Raw genomic sequence first — 13,648 nt, forward strand, 5'->3', positions numbered from 1 at the left:
AGGTTAAAGGAACTAATTCCTCTCTTCCTGTCTGCTAAATTACTGCAGTTATAACAGTGTTGCTGTGCTGCCCTCTGTTGGCTAGAGATGGTACTGACTACTTCTTCAGAGTCAGATAGGATTTGACCTCCCCAGCCTTTAAACTTAATAGTTAGCTGTTATTCCACTATTCCAAAGGCAGCTGTGAAGTTGAAGGAGGGCTTACCTGGATCCAGTTGTTTTGATGTGAAATTGAATTTTGAGCTACAGCTTCAAAGGACAGTTCAGCCTCAAATCATTTTTCTGACCTGTAGTGCTGTTAATCCATCTAAATTGTTTCACGGTGTTGAAGATATCGGCTGTAGACATGTCGGCCTTCTCTCCAATATAAAAGAACTAGATTGCACTTCTATTATGGTGATGAAAGCCCCAAAAAATACACTTAAAAAAAACCTCAACAACACTGTCTTTTTCATGACTCATTTCTCATGATGACGCACAGGCCTTGTTGTGAGCTGTTTCATGTAGGAATTATTTTCTTTCTAGTAAAGTTCCAACATGAAACCGCTCACAACAAGTCATGTGACTTACCTTGACTAACTGGGTCATGATTTCTGGAGAGAGACATTGCTGTTGAGTCTTTCAAATGTATTTTTTTGGTGCTTTGAGCACTATAAGCTGAGTGCCATCTACTTCAGTTAGATATCTTATAGCTCCAACATTTGGCAGATCACACCAAAACAAGCCAGACTGATAAATAGCACAGCAGGTAAGAGAACATTTTGATTTTTGGGTGAACTGTCCCTTTAAGAAACATTGTGGACATGATCAAGAGAAGTCACAAAGTGTTTGTGTTCATCCACATTTTCACTGCACAATAAATTTTATAGATTAAACTCATAATCTTGAATTATTAATATTGAACTGTGAATATGTTACCCGACTGATTTGACATCAGTTGTGGTTCCTGTTTGCGTTTTTGGAAATGTAAACAGCCGATGATGATTTTCATTATCCTTTCCTGAATTCACCCTGTAAATATGGAAACCATTGTGTCTGGAAATTGTGCTAGACTGTTTTGTATTGTATTGTTTTATAAAAACGAAGCACACTGTTTATAAAGCATGCTATGTTATCTGCCATGATAATGTCTCTGCCCTGTCCCATTTTTTATAGCAGTCATCTGGTCACTCAACCCTTATGGTGGCTGTCTGAAAGGTTCATTGAGAGTCTACAATACACCTGTGACCCCGTCACTGTGAAATTTTGTGTTGCAAATTTTTATTTTGATCTGTTTTTTTGTTTTCAGGGGCGTGTCGTATTTTTAAAAATGTGTTAAATCAGATGGATGGATGTCCCATTTACACTACACATTAAGATATACTGTCATTACTCACTCACTTATATACGTAGGTACTGCATATACTGTATGAGGAACGCTAATATTGTTCATTTTCTATGCATTCACCCAAACACAAGTTACAAAAATAAATGAGATTTTGTGAGCAGATAAATAGTACTGTTGCATTCACGCTTTGTTGTGTTAGTTGGTCCTGACTTATGAGTCATTAAGCTGTAATGTCTAAATCTATTCTGACTAGTGTAAACTTAGAAAACTCAGCACCTCAAAGAGGAACTATAGAGAGCAACAGGAAGATATTCAGCACCCATTCAAGAAATGCTTCACCCCCCAAACTCTGAATCTCTCACACTGCTTGTGCAGTATAATCCAAGTCTCATTTATCCAGTTGTATGCTCACCACTTCGGAAATGTTTTCCCATTTTTGCGAAAATCGTAGTATTTAAAGCACACTCCTTTAAATGATCTCAATCTGTCTCAAAGTCCTTTAATCAGAAATGTGCTTTGCTTATTGTTACTTCACTTGGTTCCTTCACTTCGCAGAAAATATATGTTGCAACTTGTGTGTAAGAAAATTGTTGTCTAATATTCAACTTACTTGATGTGGTGTGGAAACTTTAAATGTCCAGTGTACACACACACACGCACACACACACACACACACACACACACACACATATATATATATGTATATGTATATGTATATATGTGTATATATATGTGTATATACAGTACAGGCCAAAAGTTTGGACACACCTTCTCATTCAATGCGTTTCCTTTATTTTCATGACTATTGACATTGTAAATTCATCAAAACTATTAATGAACACATGTGGAATTATGTACTTAACAAAAAAGTGTGAAATAGCTGAAAACATGTCTTATATTCTAGTAAGCAAAGGGTGGCTACTTTGAGGAATCTAAAATACAAGACATGTTTTCAGTTATTTCACACTTTTTTTGTTAAGTACATAATTCCATATGTGTTCATTCATAGTTTTGATGCCTTCAGTGAGAATCTACAATGTAAATAGTCATGAAAATAAAGAAAACACATTGAATGAGAAGGTGTGTGTCCAAACTTTTGGCCTGTACTATATATACAACAATTTGCTTACATATATATAGAAAAGAGGAAATTATGTCAAAATGCACTTTGACACAGAGACACTCTACTTGTGCTTCACCAACGCTGTTTCCAGTCATACTATGGGAACGTTTATATACATATATATATATATATATATGTATATATATATATATATATATATATATATATATATATATATATATATATATATATATATATATATATATATATGTATAGCCCAAAGATCTGATTAGACACAAATTATTATTCCAAGCAGGATATTTTATGTCTTAATTTATAGCTGGAGGATGAGTATTTCCTTTTGTCCAGAGGTGATTTAAACGGGCCATGAAGTCCTGCATTTGAAAGTGTCTTTGTAAAATGTGACGAAGCTTCAGTGATCCTTGGCACAGATCAGAAGCTCCTCTAGAGGCAAGAACATCATTCTTCCAAAACATTTTCTCTCATTTCAGGAGGGAAAAAAAGCTGTATAATATGTTGTTTCGGTAAGGGTTTAGTTAGTCACTTTGAAGGCCACAGCATATGATTCATTCATCACGACGTCAGACCTCTGATCGGCAGCTCGTGCCCTGTGGGCGGCGGTGTTACCAGCTTGTAACAGACAGCTCAAAAAAATGTTTCAGCAAAGGATGAAGATGATCACTCAGAGTAACTTTGTATTGATTTGCAGTGACCCTTTCCTCTCAAGTGAAGACAAGTGGATCCAAGCAATGTCAGGAAAATGCCCCTCACTGTTGGGGGTCAAGTCTTCACACCTGAACTGCTCTCATGGTGTTTGTCACACATGCACCCACCCACACCAAAAAAATGACTCATCTGACAATATAACCTTTTTTTTCCCAGACCAGCACAGTTTCTGCATATCTGAATTCTCAAATAAGCCTTTGACTTTGTAATGAGTCACTTAGATCTTTACCTTCTTGATCTAAATTAAATGAATCCAGGCATGCTCTGATTTTATACATCTCATTATTGGACATTTTAAGCAACTATTATTAAGGTTTCTCCTACAATTCTGTACTCTGACAGCAAATGATTATATCTCTTCTCATTCACCACTTACATAATCCCTACATTATTTCGAAATTGAAGCAAATAAGTGACAAATGTGTGCAGTATATGAACAAGAATCTCCAGAAAGCTTACTCGATGTGGATATGAGTAACTGAGAGGGTAAGTTGGTTTGCTTTGCTTATTATTTAGAAGAAACTGTTTGTGTTAACTGTAAGTTAACTGTAAACTGTAGTTAAGGACATACTGTATTTATTGTATATTATAGTAATGGGCATAATGCTGTTGCATGTTAATTCCTTGGGAAGAATTAAATAGTTCTACCATCAAAGTTTAACAAAACTCAGTTGAAATGTAATTTGATCAGGAAATGATCTCTCTTTTTTTATTGTTTTTGTTTGTTTTTACCAGAAATCCCTGACTTATTTAGTTTTTCAGTTCCTAGGTACTCTTCAAAGTCAGACACCTGAAACTGCCTCTGTTTAGAGTTGACTGTGGCTGTCTATGAGGAGGAGGTGGTCTCGCTAAAGAGGAATTAACATGTGTCACCAACATTTCAGATGAGCCACTGAGAGATGCGTCACCAACCAAGCATTAGCCACCAACATTAGACTGTGAAATTGCATCATTATGCACTGAGATGGAGTCTGCCTTGCATTCTTTTTTATTTTATTTCATAAGTTATTTCATTTGCCCATTGTAGACAGCAGCAGTAAAGTGCACACGGCTTTGAAAGCCTCCCCTCAAGCATCTCTTTCACTCTGTGAAGAGAGGAAATTATGTCAGAATGCACTTTGACACAGAGACACTCTACTTGTGCTTCACCAACGCTGTTTCCAGTCATACTATGGGAACGTTGATGGGTGATTGAAGTGATGTAACTCAGTGTGTGTGTATGTGTGTGTGTGTGTGTGTGTGTGTGTTGAGGGGGGGGGGGGGGGGGGGGGGGGGGGGGGGGGGGGGGGGGGGGTATGCATGTGTGTGGGGGTAGTATTCACACATTTTGCAACGTGGTGGTCTAGATGGAACCGCCACAGGTTAGCACTATTCAAACAAACATTTAAGCTGCAAAGAATGTGTGCATATCTTTTCATCAGGACATAGTCTGCTGCAAACAGTCACTTATTCAGTTTCTGTTTTGTTTTTTAATCCATTCTTTTGGATAATAATTTATGCATGTAGGCTATGTATTTCACATTGGCTGAAACCTGATAACATTGGGTGTGAAAAGGGGTATACCTGCCTTTCATTATGACTGAAGTGTGCCAGGATCACTTCAATGACTTGAATTTTATGTAATTCATTTCTTGAATCTGCAAGAACCATAAAGCAAAGTTCAGTTTTGGTTTCTGAAGTTTGTGAGTAATCAGTTTCAACCCAGAAGGTTCAGTTGTGAGTAGTGAGGTGCAGTGTGTGATGCCACATGTAAATTTTAAGACTGATAGAGATATTGTAATCGAATAAACCAAGTACAGGTGTAGTTAACATTTTAGATACGATCAAGTCTGTATTCTCTTTTGAACTTTAAAGCCACAAATTACAGGAATCCATGACCTCTTTAGTGCAGCTTTTTACAAAAGAATATATTTATCTAAAAGATTTCCCCACATCAAGTTTTAAGACATATAAAATAGGCTAAATAAACAGAACAAGAAGCATTTTGGTTGGAAATAGAATTAAAACCAACAGCCTATTAACAGCAACATTGGCAAAAAAAAAAAAGACTGTAGAAGTGCTCTTATAACAGCTTATATCTGCAAAATGAATTACTGTTCGTGAATAAAAGTCTCTTGAACAGGAACAACACTGGATAGCTGCCATGTCTCCACATTATAATTCTGTTTAATAAGGAACATAATGCTAATAGCTCATTGCTCTGGGCAATGTCGACCTTAGGGAATCTGTCTGAAGAGAGGTGCCAAGAGGGGTTTCAACTGTTTAAATCAACATTGAATTAATAGCAGTTTAACATCCTCATTACTTTATTATGAAGAAATACAATAAGACAAAGTGGGGTCAGGAAATATGATACTCATAGAGAAAGTAGGTTATGAAACATTATTACGACATAAGCAGCCAAACCAACATTAATAAGACACACATTATTGTGTATCATAGAGGTTAGTTAGTTTGACAAGCTAGAAATATTCAGCAGCCAACACCACGTGCAATCACACAGGTGTCTGCTTCCGGTGCTAGGTTACATAAGCGACTCCTACCGGTTGTTCGGTAAAACCATGGCAACAACATGCTAATGCTAAGGTTAGCCGTGCTGCCAGCTCAGTTCTCAAAAACATGATATTAGTTGACGTTTTTTTAAAAACGTTTACAGATAACGACCGGAATGACCAGTTGGACCACCTTCACGTGTGTAAGTATATGTTACTCTGACATATTGACATAATTTAATAAAACATAATTTTATTGTAGAAGATGACACACATTTGTTGCCAGCTAGCTAAGGTTAGCTACCCTGGTCCTGACTTAGCAAGCAAGCTAACTGTTAGCACCATAAGGGGTTAGCACTACTTTATGCTAGCTAGATGTTTAACCTAGAGTAACAGGGTTAATGTTAAGGCAGAAGGGCAAACATACTGACTTTAAAAGTTACATAAATTACTTGAGGGGAGATGTATTCTTCAACACAAATTCTGCTAAGGAGCTATTAGCAATCTGTAACATTAGCTTCAGTTTCTACTGCTTATATAAAGAAACTAAATAATACATTTTGTAATTTAAGGACAATGTTTTACCATATTTTATATATTTTACTTTTCTGTATTTTTGTAACAGTTCCTTTACTTATTTTCTAGTATAGTATTGTATGTTTTCTCTATTTTCTGGAGCTTGCATAAAAATAATATCACTGCAAGTTGGACTTTGTATAATTATGTTACTTTGTTGTTGTTTTTGTTGTTGTTTCGTAGCATTTCTATGGAACTACTTAATAATTTATGGCCTCAAATACCCAATTCTCCTGTCCAGTTTACTGGAAAAGATAGCCTATTCATAACACGTATCAGGATGTGTTTATTATTATTAAAAAAATGTAGATGTAAAATTGGTTTAAGATTGTTTGAATTAGGATACGGCTAAATAAACAAAACAAAAAATTCAAAATGAGTAGAGATGGAATTGTATTTATTTATTTTATTTTTACAGACTACGGTTTTTATACATATTATAATATGAGCTTGTTTCGGCACAGTCTCAGTCTAAGGGCACTTTAAGATCTTAACATCTTTATTAGCCATGTTTGATAGTCATAACCACAGCAAACTGATTAGTCGTAGCATCACTGGCATTTAACAAAATGTTAGGTTGCATTACAAAAACACTTAATCAGTTGTCAGCTGCTGTCTTGTTCCTGTACTGGCACTGACTGTTTCTTTGAGTCTGTCTTTGAGCCAGCAGGACTGGCTGTTTGCCTGGCCAGCAGCGATGTCGCCATCAGCACTGTCAGGCAAAGAGCCAACAACCTGCTGTAGCCTGTGGTGCTGCTGACTCACAAACACACTGAAAGAAACAACAGATGCCAACTGGAAGAAAAGAGCAGTAAGATACTGTCTTTGTTGCCGAATGCAATACTTTTACTTTTAATCTCTGGACCAAGGACTGCAATTTTTTTTTTAATACCGTAGTCCACAAGCCTTCAGGCTGCCCAGGGCTTCAGCATTGTGGGGGCTGGCCACAGTATTGAGACACAGCTTTTATCTCCTCCTTTGTTGGGAAAGCAAATAGCATGGTAATGTAAACATCAGTTTCTGGGTTACTGAGGAAGAGAGAGGAGTGCTTTTTTCAGCCTTCAGCCATTTTTCCACTACATAAAACAGCTAAACTCTACTCAATTTGACTCTCTCTTTTTTGGTATTCCATTAGCAAAAGTTGTGGATAGTACCTTGTAGTTATTTTTTTCATGCCACTGTTGAAGTTCCAAGCGAACCAAGCTGATTCTAGATGTTGGATTTAAAGCACTGCAGATCACTGATTGGTCAGAGATAATTGTCACTGCTATGACACCAGAAATTCTGCACAAACCTGAGATTTTTACATAATCAAGCTGCTGTCAATAGTGAAAATTATTTTATTCAGTTGACCAAGAATTAAAAAACAAGGTCATTCTGCAGTGCTACGCAGAAGTATGCTACAGACATTCCTGTTTCGTTGCCATTAAAAGGATTTAGCTAGGGTAGGATGTCACGGCAGCTTCATACAGCTGCGATATGGTGATGAGCCTACACTAAGCCGGTACTATCTGCAGTGAAAAACAAAATGGAGAAAAGGACCTGGTAACAAAAGTGAGTCAAATCAAATTGAGCTAAGCCGTACCATGGAGTTGAAACACAACAAAACAAAAACGAAGCCTAAAGATTACATTTTTGAATCTTTTATGTGATACAAATTCAACACAATGGTTTCCCCGAGGTTATCAGAATATTGGAAAGTTCAAACACATTATGGCCACAGCACAGATAAAGGTAACTTCTTCTGCCTACACAAGAAAACCAAAGAAATACATTATTGTAATCCAGTGTTTCCATTTGGATTTAAGGCAAGTTACCTGTAATATCAACCTGGGTTGAAACTCTATGATGTTTTTTTTTGTCCACAGCTTTATCTTTCAAAAAAATGTAATATTTAGCTGTATGAAAAAGGGAAAAAATGACTTAATTCTACATTAATCTAGGTAAGACTCCAATTGATGGTTAACAGATGTTCATTAGCATCAAGTAATGTTTATTTATCAACAAAATACAAAGGATATAGGACACACATCTAGTTCTGTCACTGTTGTGCTAAACATTTATGCATGTAAAAAAGACTGCTTATCTTTAACAGAGAGCACACACACAGAGGAGCTGAAGTAGCTACAGAGCTCTATTTTTGTGGCACTGCAGGGCGTACAACTTGTACATGAATAGAAATCTATTCAAACCCCTGCTACCTTTTTTTTTTTTACGGGCGAAATGTTTTTCATGTGGTTTCGGTGTGAACGATCACCATCCAACATACGAGTGTGGAGGTTTCCACTCCTTGAGCACTTTTAAACAGTGCTTTTTTGAACACAATATGCACCATTAATTCACAAAAAAATAGCTCTTGAAGTTACGGGGTCAGCAGGAATATTTGACAGTACGTAAAGAGAAATTAAGAATTAGTTTCTCAGTTGATCAATTTATCCAGTAGATACACCATTCTGTTTTGGATCATAGACTGTATATAAAGATGGCGACATGATAGCTCTCCAAAAGTGAACTACGTTCCCATGCAAATAAATGACATTGTCTTTTATGGTTGGATGGAAAGAAATTTTCCCCTGGATTACGCTTGTTCATTATGTATCACAAAAATGCTTCTAATCAAAGTCTGTGATGGAGGAGGAGGATGGTCAGAAAAGGACTTTCACCCAGGAGTCAACGTTTAGTTATTTTTGGATAACAAATGTACCCATTTGAAATCAAAGCATGATTTTTGAAAGAAAACCGCATAATTTTGTTGTCTAAAAACATCCAAACTGCGACTATTTCACAACTTTAACATCATGCTTAAAACGGCCTGACTGTAATCCAGGTGAAAATTTGTTTCCCTCTAAACATAATTAAGAATGCAGTTTTGTTGTATGGGAATGTAATATTTTGGGGACAGGGTTGCAAATATGTAGTTCTCAACTCAGTGATGAACAACCCTGATTCCAAAAAAGTTTTGAGTTGTCTGAAGTGTAAATACAACAGAATGTGATAATTTGCTAATCCTCTGTGACATACAGTACAGGCCAAAAGTTTGGACACACCCATCTCATTCAATGCGTTTTTCTTTATTTTCATGACTATTTACATTGTAGATTCTCACTGAAGGCATCAAAACTATGAATGAACACATATGGAATTATGTACTTAACAAAAAAAGTGTGAAATAACTGAAAACATGTCTTGTATTTTAGATTCCTCAAAGTAACCACCCTTTGCTTACTAGAATATAAGACATGTTTTCAGTTATTTCACACTTTTTTGTTAAGTACATAATTCCACATGTGTTGATGAATTTACAATGACAATAGTCATGAAAATAAAGGAAAAACATTGAATGAGAAGGTCTGTCCAAACTTTTGGCCTGTACTGTATATTCAGTTGAAAACTGCACATTTAACCTCTTGATTGATTAATTGATGCTATAAAAAGGTCTAGTGGGATATTTTGGCATGACATGTCGTCCATCTATATATACAGTCTGTGTATTGGCCAGTCAGTCGGATATGTATTGTCTTGGTGGATTGCAGTTTCTGTCTCCTCTGGAGGGGACTTTGCCAGGTGGAGCATGGCAGAATGGAGACAACAACCCCGGGACCTGCTGCTCCTCTTCCTCATCTGAGGTAGCTCTCGTAGGAATGGGCTTCAGTAGAGGAGCTCCAGGATGGGATGAATGGGTAGGAAGGAGACCTCGAGGGAGGACAAGGGGAGAGAGGAGGCCAGAGCTGGTCGGACTGGACGTGTTTAAATATGAATAGCCTCTCATGGTATGGAGGGCATATGCAGGGATGAAAACAGCGTGAGGTGGTTGGGGTCTTGCCATAAGAGAAGAGTCTCTACCTCCCCAGTAGTAGTCCTTCTGGAGGGACTGGTGGTGTGTGCTTGTGGCAGTAATAGGCTGGGTGGTGCTGTGGACATGGTTACTCTGGTGAGCACTATAGGCTGCAGGGTGGAGCAGGCCATATCGTAGCTTTATGGCTATTAATTCAGCACTAAGCCTGGTATTTTCTTCTTTCAGGGCCATGAGATGACTCTCAAGCACGTAGTCGTTCATCCTCCTCTTCTCCCGAGACCGCTTGGCTGCCTCGTTGTTCTTACGACGTTTCTCCCAGTAGGTGGCGTCTTTCTTCTCCTCAGGTATGAACTCCCTTTTGCGACGGGGTCCCTTACGTACCAGTTCCTCCTCTACCTGTTGATGGCCTCCATGATAAGATGGAGACAGGGACTCCATGGTAGATTAAGATGAGAAACAACCAATCGTGACCTGAAATCAAAAAGAGTAGAGGAGGATTTTTATCTTGTGTGCGAGCTTGAGTCATACAGGTACTTCCTTCTTGTGTAATGGTAGACCTATCTGATTCACGCTTTACCTCTTATCTTGGTTTGTGTTCGACGAAAGCACCGTAGTATGTTTGACTGCAGTGATAATTGGCAATCTTTTTACAGCAGTCAACTATAAAGGGAAAAATAATAAAAGTCAAACAAGTGTAATTCGTAGAACAGCAACAATACAACTACTATAGACTACTACTAATTTGGTGTTGAATGTCATTTTAAAAAATGCAATTGGATTGTGCTGAGATGATAAATTCTGAAGAGCGTTTTAGATTATGGAAATATTTATATTTACCTTGATATGTCAGTTTAAATACACTTAAGTGTTTGGGTTAGCCATGTAAAGCCTGTACATCAAGTAGTCACTCTCCAGTGTACTTCAAAGCCAGTAAGGGTTGAATAAGGCTGAGAGTTTTTTTTGTTTTCTTCTGACAAGCTGCAGATGCTGCTGCAGCACACTCAGTTGTACCTAACCCTGTCTAGCACCTCCAGCACTCTCAACCCCTTATTTACCTCACTTCACCTCCTACCTGTAGAGACCACATGAGAAAATGTGAGGGGGCAACAAGCAGAAAAAGAAGAATGTCTTTGATAGTGAATATGTTGTACAGTTGTTTACAACAATGAGCCCATGCAGAAACAATCATACCCAGTTCCATATTTATAACAATAGGTACAGTACCATAGGTCTGCACCATAGGTTGTTGAGAGCTAGCTTTTACAATGTAGGTTTTTATATAAATCCATAAAGTTGCTCTTGTACCCCTCATTTGGTTTTTCTTTTCACTATCAAGTCTATTCTTTAGTTTGACAAAGGACTGTATCTTCACTTTATCTTTCCTATCTTCCTCTTTAATGCACTTGTCCACCCAGTCACCACTTCCCCATCTCCATTATTTTATGTACTTGCTTCACTTCACTCTTTTTTTATTGCTGGGATGAAAGGTAGTCAGTAAGCATCTGTCGATTTTGTTACAAAAGGCAGAAGGTAAAATCGAACAGGAAGATATTTTGAATAACCAATCTGAGAGGAATGCTAGCAGCTTTTAATATACTCGCTTTCATTCGCGTGGGTTTGTGGGTGGTTTCATGGGATGCTGTGCAAGAAAGATGAACACTGTGTTGAAACCACAGCGGGCCCTCTCTATGCGTGCAATCATACACGGAGAAACACACATTGACTTTACACACACTCCTTTTAACTCATTGATGTTTCCCTCACACCTTATTCTCGCAAATAACACAATAGCTGATAAGTTAATTTCTAATCAGACGTCAGCCAGCACCTTATACTACATGTGACACCTCTTAAAGGAGCTGTGAAATAAACTGTCACAGGACTTCACACATGAGCAACCTAAGTACAAACCATAACTCCACGGTCTATTACCTAAAAAAAAAAAAGAAAGATCATACAGTGTCCTGTTTAGTTCTCATTTTTATTTTTGTGATTCACACTTAGAGCAACTTCTCAGGATATTTACTGTCCATATAGTCATATTGTGCCGTGCCAGCCAGGCTGTGCCAGAAGCATCAAAACAAAAGTTTCAAAGAGGCCAAGCGTCCTGTGTGCAGTGGTGAGCATGCACATCAGGTTAAAAATATTCAAGCCTGTGCCCAGCACGAACATAGACCCGAAGCGCCTTTGTGTTTGTTTGTCTGTGTCACACACAAGTATGCAGGTGTGCATGTTCTCATAAAGACTAGCAACCCCAAAAAAGCAACAGCAGGAAGAGAGAAAACTATAATCATAAAGGGAGACAGATAGCGAGAAAATAAAAAACAAAGAGAGGGTTCCTGAGTGAAATCTCTCTTGAGGCCGAGCCTGCTCTCTACTCTGCTGCACATTTGCACCTGTTTCTTATTGACTAATTATAGCCAGCCTGCTTTTTAGTAAGGAACTCTCAAACTTCTTCTTTTTGAGTCTATCCGTTTTCTCACACTCTACCATCTGCTGTTGTGTTGCCGTGCACTCTGGCAGCTATTGTTAAAATAACTACCCATAAGAGGAGTTTGAGGCTTTCGATGTCTGTGTACTGTGTTCATGTCTCTTATAAACTGCCGTTGTGGAAATTAGAGTGAATGAATGCTCTCTTGGGGGAATAAAATAATTTGCCACAGTTCACAGCTTGAGCTGTGTGGTTAACTCGTACATTCTTTAAAGGGCAGTTCTAATAACTCATAGCACCAGCTTATTTCAGTACACTTTTTATATTTGAAGTGTAAAGCACCTGGAAAAGTTAACGTTCACTTTTATAAACTAATGACTTCATGTATCTCTGATAAAATGATGCTAAACAGTACCCAAAAAACATTTTTGGGCTTGGCAAACCTGTTTGGTTCTATAGGGCACCCATCTTTTATTTCGTCAAATGGTGCCATGTAGAACCATTAGAAGTGCCATTTACCACTAGACATAAATCATTGTTTTACTAATTAAATAAAGCAGTTAAAAATGAATATAGTGAAAGCCTTTCATTTTCTGTTGATTTTGCAGCAAGGCATATGTTAGCCACATAATGAATGGGGGGAAAAGGGAAATAAAGAAGGATTTTTTCATGTACTGCTTTAGTGTGTTGTCCTCTGGAAATACACATGCTATTTTTGTAGTGATTCTATTCTTTTCCCAGTTATTTAAACTGAACTAAACTAAGCTGAAGGGCCAATATAAAACCTCTAACCAGTAGAGAACCTCTAAAGAACAATACAGGTGCTTATAAGGTTCTCTGCTGGTTCTTCAGCTTAGTATAGTTTGGTGTACTGGGGAAAGAACCCACAAAGAACCTCTAAATAACTATACAAGGGTCCTTACAAGTCTTTGTGTCACTTCAACCAATGCCGAAGAACAGCTGAAGCACTAACATTTTTATGGAAATGAAGTGGGAATCAAAGCAAGAAAAATCAGAAAGTAGAGCAAACAAATATGTACACACAGTTTGGTATTAAGCCGTCATGTATTAAGGGATTGACACACCGTTTATTTAAGTCTTCCAGCATTTTACCATCGTATAATAAATATGGTGCTTAATATTGAGGTTACATAGATTACTCCTTATAACCAGAGAGGTTATGTAATGAAACCTCTACATATTAAAGTGTGTCAGA

General features: G+C 37.6%; 1 protein-coding gene across 1 annotated transcript in view; it reads left to right on the top strand.

Moving 5' to 3' along the window:
* The first annotated feature begins 5,591 nt into the window (after positions 1-5,591).
* atp8b3 (ATPase phospholipid transporting 8B3) overlaps positions 5,592-13,648 on the top strand; it is a 63,672-nt gene continuing 55,615 nt past the window's right edge. The window contains exons 1-2 of the mRNA XM_059340400.1: positions 5,592-5,832; positions 10,227-10,345. The gene's annotated coding sequence lies outside the window, so the exon portion shown is untranslated. The remainder of the gene's footprint in view (positions 5,833-10,226; positions 10,346-13,648) is intronic.

Source organism: Centropristis striata, chromosome 9 (genome assembly GCF_030273125.1).
Source record: "Centropristis striata isolate RG_2023a ecotype Rhode Island chromosome 9, C.striata_1.0, whole genome shotgun sequence".
In the NCBI taxonomy this organism is placed as follows: domain Eukaryota; kingdom Metazoa; phylum Chordata; class Actinopteri; order Perciformes; family Serranidae; genus Centropristis; species Centropristis striata.